At 36.3% G+C, this 12,575-nt stretch overlaps 1 long non-coding RNA gene across 1 annotated transcript; it reads right to left on the bottom strand.

Annotated features, from left to right (window-relative positions):
• Nucleotides 1-6,583: 6,583 nt before the first annotated feature.
• Nucleotides 6,584-11,314, bottom strand: LOC132306096 (uncharacterized). The gene is made up of 2 exons (XR_009481818.1): nt 10,655-11,314; nt 6,584-7,663 (listed from the first exon to the last, which is right to left on the bottom strand). It is a non-coding gene; the product is annotated as an uncharacterized LOC132306096 (long non-coding RNA).
• Nucleotides 11,315-12,575: the final 1,261 nt, after the last annotated feature.

Below are 12,575 nucleotides of genomic sequence, written 5' to 3'. Positions count from 1 at the left end.
TTATCTAAAGCATACAAAGAAGTGAAACAATTAAGCTACAAGATTTTCAAGAAATGCTCATAAAGATCCTTAAGAAACTCCAAATTCCAATGCTAGCTTTAAGCTCCAATGAATGCTTTAAGATTCAATGTTTGTCTTCCTTGTACTCAAGCACCTAATTGACAAATAATATCAAAAATGAGAAAAGAATATACGAAAGAAAATAAAATAAAATAGAAGCAATCAAATGAAACTATTGTCTAGTCAAATTCCAACAAAACCATTAATCCCCGGCAACGGCGCAAAATTATGATGCGACCCGAGCCTGTGCACAAAATAATGCACAACACTTTAAGTTTAGAAATTAGTGTCAAGTGGGTATCATACTTTAAATTTATAAACTGTGTAACACCTATACTATGTAGTATGGGTGAGAAGGGATCATCCTAAGAGATTATACGTGTTAGAATTTTAGCTTCGACTTTAATTATTTAAATGATTGCAAAGAGATTTGGGTTGGTAATTAAACTACTTCAATTAATGAAAATGTAATTAAAATAAAACTAAAATTGAGCTAAGGATTTACGAGATGAGAAATGAGGTCTTGGGGTGAATTGGAATCGCCACCAAGCTCATTCCTCGGGATTCTGAATAATCACAGGGGCATCCCTAGAAACCGCCACAAGAAGGGAAGAAGAGAGCAAGACCTGAGCGGAGGGAACGTCACCCCAAACGTGCACCCGCAAATACTCAAATCGGATATCTACAAATTTCGAAGCAAAAAAATCAATTTTATGGCCCAAAAAGTCATAAATATAACAGAAATGTTATACAACACAGACAAAGCAAGAAGACTCTCCTGAATCATCAAACGCAGGAACATATGGGGTATGAAAACTCATCCGGATAAAGAAATCCCGAGTGGAAAAGGAGCGTCATGCCCCTCTGACCTGAACAATTTTATTTGTTCACTCTTTATCAGATGTGTTGAGGAAAAAGAGTTCTACCCATCTTAGAGTGAAAGTGAAATCTACCATCCTCACCTTTTATTCTGTTAAGTGTATAACAGAATAGAAGATCAACAAGATTCAAGGTCAAACCTCCAACCCTATTCAAAGAAAGAAGGCAAGAAAGAATACAAAAAAAGTTAAGGTTAACCTGAAGGGGAGCCAAATCGACACCGACAGAACCCAAAGATAGAATAAGTTAAGGGGAAATTGAAAATCAGGGAAGTGCAAAGACGAGAAGAGCATCTCGCCCTCTCCCAAACCCTCACCAGTACTGAAATTTAAATCGTGGTCATACTCCTCTAGGGTAACGTTAAAAGGGACATGATTTTTCTTTCTCAACTGTGCAATAGAGAATGTAATGACCCGGTCATTTGCCTCCCTTTCCTTTTTTCTAAAATTTTACGACTAAATTTTTTTCGTTTAATTTCCCTTTCTGAGTTCTGTTTCTTGTCACATAGTGTCGTCTCAAATACTCGGAAATAGTTTCTGAGACTCTTTCGTGTGGATTGACAACTTCCTTTGAAGACCGAGTCATTTCCAACTTTTCACTTTTCGGACACTATGCACTATTTCGTCCTTTTCCCTATTTTGTCTTTTCCCTATTTGTCAGTTTTTGACACAACCTCACTTCTCATACTCGGAGTTAGTTTTTGATTTCACGTGCCTTCATCTTGAGTGGTTTCCTTGAAATACATATCTTTACTTTTACAATAAAGTACTCTGGTTGCTCCCGGTGTCCATAGGGGTGTGGATGCACAATTCTTCAGAATCTTTTTCATTTCTTGGGGTATTTTTCGTAAATATCTTTTGAAGATATTTTATTTCAGGAGTATCTAAGAAAATATCTTTTAGAAGATATTTTCATTCTGGGGCAGTTTTGCAGTTAACCCTTTTTGGAGGGGTCATTGTGCAAGTAACGAAAGTTATTGCAAAATATCTTGTCTGGAGCCTAGATCCTCGTACAGGATTCATTTTCACATTTTGTCGACTCGTGTACTCATAGAATTCTGTTCTGGTCGTTTTTTCTCTAGTTTCAGAGTTTCTAGACCCGGTTGCCGCCGAACTTGTTCGAGGCATATCTCTCTACTCGGGACTCGGTTTTTGACGTCGTTTCTTCCGTTATTCATATTTTCTCCTTTAGAATCTTTTTTGTTCATGGAGTTTTTCCATTTGAGTGCGTATGCTCAAATTTCACTTTTCCAGACCCGTCGGGGCCCTTTCGAGGCACTTTTTGAGATTTTCTATAAATAGGGGGGGTCTTAAGAGAAAAAGTCAAACTTCTTTCTCTCTCTCCTCTCTTCTGGCCGGAATCCATGGCAGCCATGGCTGCCATCTTCTCTCTCCTCTTTTGGTTCACTTTTCCTTGGTAGAAATCCTTTAGCCTTAACGTTTAATGCTTATCTTGGCAACTGCGCATCTTTCACCCTTATTAGAATTCATTTCTGATGATTTCTTGAGTTCAGGTTTGAAGTTAAGTTGTGGTTTTCATGGGGCTTCTTGCGGATTCTTATTCATGGTGTTGTCCCCGACAAAACCCTTTGGTATCGTCGGATTCGGAGCACTTTTTTTCGGTAGGCCTTTGAGGTTTTCATCTCAAATTGAGGTAGGGGATGTTCTAGGTTTAATTCTTATTATATTGCATGCTATTGATGCATATCCAACTTGATTACATGCTTAAATATGAAACCTAGAGATTTTATTATTTAATTTTCTTGTATGAGATTTGAAATTCCCAGTTGCTCATAGCTTGTTTTGAACATGTAGCATGGTATTTTGATACACCATAATATGGTCATTGACATATATTAAATTGAGTATATTTGAATAAGTATTAAAGGTTTTATTTAATATTTATCTTTAGTGAAAGATTAATTCACATGCCCTTAACTAGCTTGAAATCAATATGTGTTAGCATATTATATTAGGCCCTAGCATGCTCTTCAACATAGATAAGATTGAGGATAATCGGAGTTGTTTCGAAATCTAGTATTTATTAATTAATTTGCTCCGGGTATACTATTCACCCCATTGGAATTCCGACTTAACATTCTTGATATGCATGCTATATGGTTTCACATATATTAAATCTAGAATATTTGATTAGGTTTTGAAACTTTTCATTTATTTATTTTCTTGCATGGAATTCACGTGTGTCGTGTTTTTAAATCAAGTCTTGGCATGTTATATAACATATATAAATTTGAGATCATTTGGATGAATTTCAAAACTTAGAAATTTTAATTAAATGAAATAATTATAATCCATTTAATAGCTCATTGGTCTTGATTAAGTTTCTAACTTGGAATTCATGCTTTTCGGGACAAGTTCCTTTACGTGTATCAAATTAAGAATAACCGGATAAGTTTTGAAACTTATATTTATTTATTTCCTTTATATGGAACTAAATTCACATGGTTGTGTTTTGAATAAAATGAACTTGTAACTCGATATTAGACTTGTTCTTCACATGATCCTTGACATGTCTTGTTTGTAGAACACTTAAACATACCTTGTAATCTTGATAATTTAATCTCTTAAGTAGATTAAATTTCCTTTATATGCTTCCATCGAGTTAATCATGCCTTGATATGAATTCCTATTAAACTAGTGAACTTGACTTAAATTTCATGAACTGTTATCTTTTATCAAGCATCGTGACCTCTTGTATCTAGGTTTCATTAATGTACTTAATGAACATGCACCTTTGTCTTGGAATGATTTAATTACTCATGTGTTACTTAGTAATTACTTGAATCATGTATCTTATACTTGTGGTATATTTACTTCAATGAACTCCATGCGCTACATATCTTGGTTGTTGTCTATATAGTTGCACACTATGATTTCTTAACATTTCATATGCCATTATAGTTGATGAACTTAGGGCATGACTTGTATGTTCCAAAATCTTAGTTGTGCATGAAACGTGGTTAATGCATTTATTGTATTTGATATAATCTTGACTTGCACAACTTGTCGATTTTGGGACTTGGGATATCAATCAAGAATTGACATGGCTACGACTTGGTTCTAGTATGGGGGAATGTCCTCCTACAACTATAGTGCGCACTAGGAGAAAGGTACCCATGGGTTAATAGCCCTAAAGTGATCTCAAGAGTACGGTTTTAATCCGAGCGATATCCGAATTTCCACATTGGTTGATTTCACTCTTTAAATTTCAAGTTGCTATGTCTTGAAGATTTAAACTTATCATGTTATGTGAAATGTTCCAATCTTGTCTCATTGCATAGATTTTATGCTTCATTCGTGATTCTAGTCCTTAAATTTCAAGTGTTATTCCTTGAAGATTTAAAAATCTCTCATGTTATATGAAATGTTCTAACCTTGTAAATTGCATAGATTTTATGCCATGTTCTTGCATAGATATTATGCCTTGTTCTTGATTCATGTATAACTCTTTTCATGTTTTATAGAATGTTCCATCCATGTTTACTTGCATAGATATTATGCCTTGTCCTTGTTTTCAAGCATCTTTCTTGTCATGTTGTATGGATTGTTCCAAATCTTATTCAATTACATTGATAATGAAATTCATGTTAAATTATAAACTTCTTGTGTTCTGTGGATTATCCCAACCTTGACTTGTTTCATACATGTATATGTATATCATGATTCTTGTTGACATTACTCTAAGGTAGCTTAGGATGCTCCCTGAGTCTCATTGTGACATATACGTTAGGTGTCATGAGCCTTCTTAACATGTTTCACCTTAAGGTGATAAAATTGTAAAACGCTAGGTCAATACATGCTCATCTCCTACGAGTAGCTTTATGTTGTTCACCCCTACATTACTCGGACATATTTCAGGTACGAAGACTTGGTTCGAGATGCTTAGCTTTCCTTGGATGACTTGTAGCCTTCAAGTTTCCATTTCATGCAAATGTTAGCATGAAATGCTATTTTGTAGCCTTTATGTACTAAACTTGTATTATTTGATTCTATGTATGTAAAGTGTACATAAGTACACTCTTTTCAATATATTTGACATGTATGACACGAGGCCAAGGGCCACAAGCTTAAAGATTCAAGAATATGCATTTAAGTTGCAAGTTTTGTTCTTGAAATGTAAACTTTTCCGACCTTGAGGTTTGACATGTGAAATTTTGTAAATGGAGTGTAATAAGGCCATAGGCCATTGTAACATGTTTAATTATCCATATTCCACTTGCGTGCATGCTCACATCATCACACACTTGTATATTTTGTGAATTGAACATGCCATGGGGATTTCCAAGTAGACATTCAGCCTCAGGTGCATAACAGGTTCATTTGCACTTCCTCGAGCCATTTAGGTCAACCGAAATGCCAGTTCGGTTGACAGAAGCTCTTGAATTTCATCAAACCATCATTTCTAGTAGCCATTTTCACTGTTTAGGGCCATTTCGGTCAACCGATGGTTCATTTCGGCCTACCGATACAACCAAGCCTTGAAAACATGATTTCAGCACAAATTTTGTCCATTTCGGTCGTCCGATGGGTCATTTTGGTCGACAGAAATAGCTAGATCCCGAGACCAGCCTCTGTTGAGTTTCAGTACTGAACTTCCAACTTCAAATGGCCATAACTTCTTTGTTTCTAACCCAAATGGGGTGATTCTTGAGCCTAAATACATGAGCTTGAAGTCAGATTTCCAATGACACCAACCATTCATTCAAAATCCAATTGTGGTGAGAGTTATTCATGTTTTAGTAAGAGGGTGTCAGTTTTCGCTTAAACCGGGAATGGGCATTTCGTAGGATTTTTGTCCAATGTTCTTGGAACCTCTTGAAATGTTGTGAAATGATTAAACTAGGTTATTTTCACCTTGTTTGACTTGTTTTGAGTCAAGTTTCTCCTTTTCATTGTGAATAGACCATTTTGCCCTTGATTAACGGGTTTTGCTCGTCTTTCTTCATCTTGTCATTTCTTCTTCGACCGAACTCCGAATCATGCGATTCTTGAGTCCATCTTGGTTAGTTTTTCATTATGTTTCTAGTGGTGTGCTCAGTGGCACCTGAATCCATACCTTTTAAAATAACTATTTTGCCCTTGGGAGCTTAATTGTTACTTTCCTATCTCTTACCTACACACGCTATTCCTTCGGGTTCCTTGACCTCATAGGAGGTCATCAAAGTGTCTTATAGGTGTGTTGTGCCTTGAAAGACTATTGTCTTGTTTCTTTTGCTTCCGCATCTTGGATCCTTTTCGGGTCGTCACATGACACACTGACTTAAAAACCAGGGTTGTCACAGAGAAAGACTTCCTCACTACAATATCCGGGGGAAGCACTATTAGCCCCTCAAAGTCACTACTCGAACTCACCGCCAACGTCCTTAATTCGAAATCAGACGCACGAATGCTATAGGTTCATTCGCTACTTTCTTGACTCATAATGACAGAAAGAGGGAATGAAAAAGTGATTAACCTTAATGAACGAAAAAAGGATTGCACCGGCAGGCAGACTCTTGCTTAAAGTCAAGGATGAGATCGTAGATGCAGACATACGAATCATAAGAACGTAATATATAGATAAAGTTAAGCAGATATTGAATAGGCAAGCATGAGACCCCAAAAATAGGGAGCACAAATGGCAATGATGAGCAGTAATATCCGCAGAAACTTCTCCACTTCTTGAAAATAGTTACAAATTGCATACATGAATACAATTCATAAAAGGAATGGGCAGCAAAGTATAGAAGAATTAAATTTCCCCACCAATCATAATGCACCACATGTCAACAAATATTAAACTCGCCTTATGTCAGAATAGCCTAAAAGTCAAAGGCCCAACAAGGAAGACTTGAGAGAAGGCCAATTCAGCCCAATTAGTAAGGGAGAACCCGTTCAACAGCAATGGACCAAAGAATGGCCCAGAATCAATACATTCGAACTTCCATAATGCCCACCATAAAAGAGAGGGCCGCATTATAAGGAAGTCATAAACACCCACGTTCAAAAAGAAAACTGCCAATAACAGCTCCATGTAAATCTCTGTACAAGCTTATAAATAAAGCATGAATAAGAGAGAAAGATCATCGAATTCCTATCATTGTTCTTTATTGCCAAAATTGTCTAGTGTCTCTTTCATATTTTGTATATTTTCTTTAATTTACCTCTCTAAGTGTTCGGGGGTGAAAAATTGCACCTACACGGATACTCTGTGATAAGAGGATACAATGGCTACTTTGACTCTGTGACTGTTGGAGAAAGGTGGGGGCATCTGCAAGCTATCTCAATGGTAGCTGTAGAAATGACAATATCCTGCCCATCCTCTGTAGTGTGTAGGATCTGGGTGTCAACCTCATCCCGACGGAGGTGCTGGAAGAACAAAGCTACCAACCGTGGGTACACCTTGTCATTTACCGGCATCAGATTAGAAGTAATACCACGATAGAAGATCTCATCATATCCCCACTTGGTCTGCTCAGACCGAGAAAAGAAACTTGTATCAAAAGCATACTTTGGATCCCATCCTTTCTTAGAAAAGTATGGATAGGTGCCTGTGGATCTATGGAATGTGTGCTAGAGGAGGCACTGGATGAGGATGTAGTAGAAAAGGATGATCCAGCTGCTACAGACTCAAAAGAAAAAGACTCACTCTCGAGAGAATGAGGTGGCTGTGGAGGCTAGATAACTCTCTTTCCTTTTCTAGCGATAGATTTCCTCCATTGCATCTGGAAAAATAACATATAAATATCAATGTACATATCTAGAAATGAGATAAGTATCGAAATTGAAACACTAAGCATGCCTGAATCAATTAGAAATAGAGAATCGACAGAAATGAACATGCTTGTGTAAGAAATTATCGAGAAGACTTCAAGAATAACATTTAAATAATTTTCTGACATTTTAGAACTAAAACATGCTTCAAGTTGCAAGAATGGATCATGGCACATCTTAAGCATGCAAAATGGTGCCTTGGTAGCAAAGAAAGAACACAAAGTCACTTTCTGAAGAAAAAAAAAATTGTAAGAATGAAACCAATGTGATAAGTCTAGGGTTTGATGTGCACAAAATATGCAACGTGAGTTTGCAAACCTAAAACTTAAGAGATTTTTCAAATTTTCAAGCATGTAGACCCTAGGATGATATCTATCATTTCCTAAGCAAGAATGTCTACAATTTTCAACATTAAGTCCAATAGAGCAATTATGGTGACATGGAGAAAACAAGTTCATGGCAAAGGTCTATTTAGAACTCAAGAAAGCTGACACATCATGAAATAGAGAAATAAGTGTAAGACATGATTAACTACACTTCAATCCTAGGCAAGTTATGATGCACAAGTTCCAAGAGGAATTCTAGACCTGAAATGCAACATATGAAGCATTTGAGAAATGATACACAAATTCAAAGCCTAACTCCATTCATAAAAATCCCGTCCTCCATTTTCAACAAAATTAACAACCTACAGTCACTCAAGGCTCATGCCCCCTCTAAGCAATATAGAGAACAAAATTGATTGCGTATGGCTAGCGACCCCGTACACCTTCAAGATATAAAAAATGTGGTCACTTATGGCTCGTGACCCCCTTCTTTGCAAAATTGAAGCATGCATTGATTTAGAACAAGAAGAATGAGAATCTTACCCCTTTTACATCAAAACAATAAACCGCTTTAAGGCAAAGATGCCAAAATTGGTCTCAACTTAACCACAAAGGACAACTTGGTTCAAGTTTAAACACATTTAAGTTCAAGACAACTTCCCCCCAAACTTATTTCAAATGGCTATTTTCAAAGTCAAATCAATCCCACAAGTGTTTACTAAGCCCAAGCAATGACAATGATATCCTAGAAATTCACTTTTGACCTTAAAACTCTCAATTACCCCCCCAAAACAAGTCAAAGTTCCATGAATCATGATATTTCAACAAAAGAGTACTTAAAAGTGCAAGCATGTTTTTCAAACCAACAATGTGAAGCAAGGTGTGTGCAACTTATGACAAAAGTATTTACAAGCAACAAAACTTGCATTTTATTTCAAAAGGCAAAACACTTATTCAAAAGAAATCACATTAGGTCATTCAAACTCTATTTGCAACCTTACACATTTGACTTCAACAATTTGGGTTCAAGTTGACATTTCATCATAATTTTCAAGAAAATTCCAAGTCACATCAAATTAGCTCACAAGATATCATAAGATGCCCTCACATGGCAAGAATCAAGAATTTGACAAGATTATACTCAGTGGCATTCAAAACATGCATTTGGATGAAAAATGAAGCAAATTGAACAAATTTATCTCATTTAAGGACATTTTGCACAATTCCTGAAAAAGTTCAACACTTAGCTTCAAGAAAGAAATTTTAAGAGAATTTGGAGTTCAAGTTTGCACATGCATTGTAGATAAGAGTTCTCACAAGAATCATGCATTGAAACACTTAACAAATGAAAGAATTTTAAAACTCAACTTCACATTTCAAATGCAAAGTCCAAAACTCGATTTCAATTTTTGAAAACCACAAACTTGTTAACAAATGAGACTTCCAACTTTTCAAAGATCATTTACCAAAATTGCACCTTAAACATGAGCATATATCCATGTAAGATCAAAACATTGCAAAAAGTTCCACTTTTAAGACACTTGCATGCTTATTGACTTGATAATTCATTTTCAAGCTTAGAAACTCAATTTTTTGAATTCAATTTCAACATTCATGCAATTCAACTTAGAACAAACATCTATGCAATTCACATCTTTAGGCCTTAGACAATGGAGATGAAATTGGGGACATGCTCACAAATTGACAATTCAAGAGTGTAACTCACAATGCCAACAATTTCAAGAGATTTTTCAACTTAACTTGAACATTTTAACATGCTCTTCCTAAACAAAGCTTATGATTCAACTTTAATTGACAAACCACACTTTCAATTTCCACTTTTAGATTTTAAAGTTCAATCAAGTCAATGAGAACAACTTCATTTCAACTTCAAAATGATTTCAATTTTCCTTTCCTTTAATATGCTAAGTTTATAACATTTTGGACATACAACTAATCAGGATTTCAAGTAAAAGGTCACATGAATATCTCAAGTTGATAGTCCCAGCAAAAGTCAGAATTGAAATCATATAGCAAGAGATATATACATATCACAAGAATTTCCACAGAGAGATTTACATACATATATACAAGAACAGTCACATTTTCTTCAACCCAAATTCCCTCATGAAAATCCAAATCCTCCAAATCAACATGCATGCATATATCAACACAAGGTAATATGGAATCTCAGTTTCAATTTTCAATTCACAGAATTTCCAATACAAAGTAGTTAATAATTTTCAACCATCCAATCACAGCCCTATACTCCAAGAACACAATATCAACAACAAACATTTCACAGCACAACAACACAACTTCATTGCACACCCTTCATCCTTTCACAAAATAACAATAACAAACTCCATTCAAGCCCAAACTTCATTTCATATCACTGCCCAATCTCCATCACAGAATATGTAAAACAGTGAAGAAATAATTCTAAAGGTCCAATTAAAGTCTCAACAATCTCTTTTCAAAAAAAAAAAAAAAATTAGTTTTTAATTTTCAATTTTAAAATTTTCATATATCAATTTGGATGCATCTATATACAACGAAATATAAAACACAAAAATGAAATGAAAAACAAAAATAAAATAAAAAATTGAACCATACCTGAGAGAGATAGAAAAGGAACAGAGAGGTGAGACTCGGGAAAATTTTCGGTCAGCCGGAGAAGATGACTGAAGATGGCGGAATGGTCGTCAAAAGTTGTAGAGACCACTGGCGTTTGCAGTGATGAGTTCTCTTTGGCCGTAAAACAGCCGGAGAATAGACAGACCGAGAGTGGAGGAGAGTGCCTGCAAGTGAGAGGAGCTCGGCCGAGGAGGCCAAGATCTCACCGAAGAGAGAGAGGACACGGTGGCTTGAGATGGCACCGAAATCGTAGTCGTGAGATGCGGTGGTCGAACATCTCACTGTCGAGGGATTTTTTATGGTGGTGGCTCACAGTTGAGATAGACAAAGGGATAAGAGATGAGGGCTAGGGTTTGTGTGGGGGCTTCGGGTGAATAAAGAGAGATAGAGATTAAGAGGTGAGAGAGAAGAGAAGGAAAGAAAGAAAAGAAAGGAAGGAAGATAAAGAGGAGAGGGGAAGAATAAAAAGAAAAAATAAAATAGGGTTTATAGGCGAGGAAAGTGGGGCCCAAATTTGAAATAGGTAAATTATAATACGATTGATCGTAGCTTAGGCACGATCATTCATAACCTAAGCTTGATTTTGAAGAAAGAATTTGGTTCCAGTATGATTGATCGCAAAAGTCAGCGATAGATTGTGATGATTCACAAACGATATGAGAAGATAAAAGGTTCTAGTGCGATCGATCGCAAATGTCAGCGATCGATCATTCGGGTTTATAAACGATCCCCCGGAACTTTGAAATTTTTGACGAACGGGTACAATCGATCGTAAGATTCTGTAATCAATCGTGAAGTTCCAATAACGATGGATATTGAGAGCTGTTTTCAAGGCAAAATGGGGCTCCGTAAATCACAATCGATCATGTAATTTTGCGATCGATCGTGTAATTTGCAATTGATCATGGATGATGCTGAAAGTGCAAAAAATGTTGAAAATCCCCAAAAACTGAAATGAAGCACTTTGGAACTTATCTAGACGACGTAAAAAGGTAAACAAAAGAATAAATGGGCGAGAAGTAGAGTTTGAAGTCTATGAAGCTAGTGTTTAACGTCTCTAGCAAGATGTTGGGCTACTTTCTAGCCCGAATCAAAGATTTTGTTTGACTTTCCCTTCTCAATGGGATGAAAATGTCCTTGAATCCCACCTAACAAACTATTCCCTTGGGACTTTGTTGGATTTGAAACAATGGAGCTTGGTGGACCTCTATCTACACCTAAAGAAGGACATTTAGGCTTCTTTGCCTTTTTGACTTTTGATTTTGAAGCATAACCTAGGGAAGGAGGATCAATTGCACTTGATGGATTAGCAAGCGGTGAATCCTCAACAACTTTATCAACAACATTAACTTGTTCATGCTTGTCAATAGAATTAGGAGTAGGATTAAAGATATTCAATTTGACTTTCATAGTGCCTAAAAGAGATCTTCATAACCTCTATCCTACAATTAATATTTGCATTGGCGGTAGCCAAGAAATGATGGCCAAGAATGACAGGTATTTGACTCTTAGGGTTAGGAACCAGTTCTGTGTCAATGACCACAAAATCGACCGGAAAGAAGAATTTATCAACTTTAATAAGAACATCCTCAATGATCCCACGTGGTTTCTTGATAGACCTGTCGATAAGTTGCAAAACAAACGATGTAGGTTTCAATTCTCCCAAACCTAATTGAAGATACAATGAGTAAGGAAGAAGACTAACACTTGCTCCTAAATCCAAAAGAGCCCTATTGATTTTATGATCACCAATGGTGCATGAAGTGGTCGGAGAACAGGGATCTTTGAACTTTAGAAGAGTGTTATGTTGAAGAATAGAGCTTCTTACTGGGTGAGAAGAACTTTCCTTGGTGCTTGGCTTTTGGACTTCCTCTTTTGAGTGCACAAGTCCTTCAAGAAC

Source organism: Cornus florida, unplaced genomic scaffold (assembly GCF_030987335.1).
Source record: "Cornus florida cultivar Cherokee Brave unplaced genomic scaffold, ASM3098733v1 CherokeeBrave_3.0.0_Hap2_Chr05, whole genome shotgun sequence".
Classification (NCBI taxonomy): Eukaryota; Viridiplantae; Streptophyta; class Magnoliopsida; order Cornales; family Cornaceae; genus Cornus; species Cornus florida.
The sequence above is the reverse complement of the archived record's forward strand: the minus strand, read 5'-3'. Positions and strand labels throughout refer to the sequence as shown.